The sequence below is a fragment of the Pygoscelis adeliae genome, unplaced genomic scaffold (genome assembly GCF_000699105.1).
Source record: "Pygoscelis adeliae isolate BGI_AS28 unplaced genomic scaffold, ASM69910v1 Scaffold318, whole genome shotgun sequence".
Classification (NCBI taxonomy): Eukaryota; Metazoa; Chordata; class Aves; order Sphenisciformes; family Spheniscidae; genus Pygoscelis; species Pygoscelis adeliae.
This window is the reverse complement of record NW_008825430.1, coordinates 4617661-4620908: the sequence shown is the minus strand read 5'-3', so window position 1 is coordinate 4620908 and position 3248 is coordinate 4617661. Positions and strand designations below refer to the sequence as shown.

General features: G+C 41.1%; 1 protein-coding gene across 3 annotated transcripts in view; it reads right to left on the bottom strand.

The window, feature by feature from the left end:
• Positions 1-3248, bottom strand: part of MAPK6 (mitogen-activated protein kinase 6) — a 61493-nt gene that overhangs the window by 29847 nt on the left and 28398 nt on the right. The window contains exon 1 of one of the 3 annotated variants that reach the window (XM_009330964.1): positions 2135-2360. The exons of the other annotated variants lie outside the window; for them this stretch is intronic. The gene's annotated coding sequence lies outside the window, so the exon portion shown is untranslated. Of the gene's footprint in view, positions 1-2134; positions 2361-3248 lie in introns of those variants that run through there. 3 annotated transcript variants of the gene reach the window in all.

Sequence of the window (3248 nt, the reverse complement as noted above, 5' to 3'; positions counted from 1 at the left end):
CTGCAGCAGGTACACAAACTGCCTGGGGTCCTTCAGCGTAATGCTGGCAGCTGCAGCAGGCAGAATCTAGGAAATGCATCCCCAAATCTGCCCTTGTGTCCTTTAAAAGAAACTTTCATTTATGCTGCCGGTGGTGGCAAAAAATAGCCTGAGTCCCCAGTCTACCTTCAGTTATATTTTTCCATGTGCAGAGCTGAAGCTCCGAGGCTCCTCTCCCTCTGCAGAGCAAACACAGCATTTGCAGGAGTAAAGCTGTGCTTATATAAGCTTCCGAGAATGCCAAGTTGAACGTCTGACAGAGGAAAAATTTCTGGTAAAAACCTATTTTTTGTCTTTTCGAGAGATCTAATCTATCTTCTGTGCATTCCTGACCTTCAGAAAGTATTTTCATCTCACACGTTAAGTATAACAATCCTCTTAACAAGGGAACATTTTGTTAGAGCTTTAAATTGGGTTACGTAAATTATTTGTAGTTCTGACAGCAGGTTTCTCTTCCGTCCACGAGGACGGTTGTTATGAGATTGCTACGAGGTTCATTCGCAGTCACTGCAGATAATCATCTGAAGGGACTATTTGAAATGAGATTTTATCTGGGCAACGCACTACAAGTTTATCAAGGCTTTTTATAAAAGCAGCATTTTTGCCAAATAATTTGCAATACAGTAACTTGCACCAGAATTGAAAAATCCCTGATGCGAATGGTAAGTTGAGAAAAAAAAATTTTCCAACTCCCACAAACTTTAGGAGTAACAGAACACAGAGGGGAAAAAACCCAACATATAGATATGTATACAGGTGGTACGGAGCATGTCTCAATTCATGAGTTTACTCTTGTTGACTCCAGTGGGAATTGTAAACAGTCAGGATTGGGCTCTTTGTTTCCACTAAGTACTTGTTCAGAAAAAAGCAGAGTGGAAAAAGTAGTCAAGAAGTAACAGCACCACTTTTAGCATTACATCAGAGCAGTCAGTGACTTAGAAACACATTCTGCAGTATTCTCTTTTCACTCTTCCTTCTCCCCAACCCCTAACCGGGCATGGGGTTAGACACTGATTTTGAATGGGAAGAGTTCTCAGGCAGTAGAAGCCTCCCGCCTCCCTTCCTCTCATCACTGGTAAGGCTGACTGGGAAAAAAGTTCTACTCATTCTTCAGGAGTGGGAAAAGAAGGGCATCATTTATAAATTGGGATTAAGTTTTTTAGGTTCCCCATTATATTTATGAGCTATTTAAAAAACCCCAACAAAGCAATAAAACTATTTTATTCAAATAGAAAGCATTTTGTTTGACTTTAAGAAAACTGATTTACTAAAACAAAATTTTAAAATGAAAAATTTCAAATCAAAGTATGGACATTGCATTTTAAAATCTTTGTAAGAGCATTTCAGATTTTTTTTTCTCCCTAAGTAACAAGAGCAGGGAGTTAAAAGTTTCATCCAATGCTAAATATGAGCAATTGAGCAAATCCAGTAAACCTCATTTCTAAACACTCCAGCTGGCATTAAGTTCTCCACAACAGTGGTCCAGAAACCAACAAACCCAGCCGCCCCTTCTGCAGCGTGAAAGTACTCCAAGGAGTGACATTTTCAAGGAGAAAAAAACCTGTGGGTTTGTAAACCACACACACGCACGCACAAACACAAGAACCAGGCAAAAAGGTGCTCAGCAGAGGAGGACCTTTACCCACAAAACTTAACATCTACTAACATTTCCAAATCTGCCTGGGAATACTTCACCTTGGTATTTCCAATCTTACTGAGCTAACTCATGGTGTTTTGTCTTTCCTTCGTATTCCCTTCCCTTCTTTGTTTGATGCCAAATATTTTTTTTCAGCAGTCTATCCAGAGTTGAATCATGATTTTATTAGCAGTCTCTCTTATAATACTTTATCTACAGAGAATGCAATGCATTAGTACTTCTAGGTACAATGTTAGGTATTCCTCTGAATTATCTAGAAACACTAGCTGACTACAATGATTTTATTTATATAAGAGACAATATATTATTATTTTGGTAATTCTTGAAGAGAGAGATGTTTTTAAGTGTTAGTTAGAAAGATTGATCTTAATCCTTTATACTTCTTTCTCTCTAAACAAACAGATCTCACAGGAGAATACACACAGACATTTAACTTACCATTACTGAAGCTATCTTTTGAATTCCTCAGTATCATTAATATTTAAGCAGAAAGAACAGAACAAACAGTTATCCTAACGATACCACACCAGAACTAACAAAGTAATTTTTAAAAAGTCATCCAGAAGAAGTGAGAAGGTCGACCAGCAAACACGAGTCAGGAATAGCTGTGCTCCGATGAGGAGGGGAAGGTTATGTTGCTGTGATATGAGTAGTGCACAGCTGTTACTCTAGTAATAATTCATCATATTAATATTTAAATGAGAGGAGGAGACAGGCATGAGATTGTGTGTGACTCAACAGTCCCTCCCTGTCGTTAAGCAGAAAAATAGGCCACCAATACAGAAAGAGCATTAGGAGCTATAGAGTGGGAAGGTTTGTTTTCATTGCCTCATGAATAAAAGTGGGCAAACTGGTCCCCGAAGAAGTCTAGAAATTATCCTGGTTTTACTATTGCAAGTTAAATTCTGTTTCTGCTGTCAGAAGCAGCCATTACCTAATGAACAAAATGATCCAGCAACCAGTGCTCTAGGTCTGTACGTGGTATTTCTTGGATTTCAGTGTATTTCCAGCAAGCTTCTACGCTTCCTGCAAAGAGCCACCCGCAGGAGCCTCACCTGGCAGTTCCTCACAGGGAGTTGCTGAATTGCTGCTGTACTTTGCCATTTATCTACAGACACGTCGATAAAACCCATTTCTTTAATCAGGGCTTGCTTACCTCCAGGCTTGTTCCATTATCTCGGCCCATCCGGGTCTCTGGGCAGGCTCAGGAGACCTGTGGCACCTGAGGAGGAGCAGGAGCGGCTGCCTGCAGGAGGAGGTGTTGCGAGGAGCAGAGCCTCAGCCCTGGGGAGCCTGGTGGAGCTTCAGGAGGTAAAGCAGCAACACCCAGCAACAGCAGGCTCAGCACAAGGTGGAGGGCTGGAGGAAACAGCTGATGCAGGCATAACCCAGACAGATGTGGGTGGCATCCCTGGCAGGAGAGGCAGCCTGACCACGCTTGGTTGCGTATAGGGTTGCACAACTTTATCCAACAATTCAATATAAACACACCTCTCACATGCTAGTTTTTTGGGGGTTGGGTTTTTCTTTTTAATTCTGTACAACTCCTCCT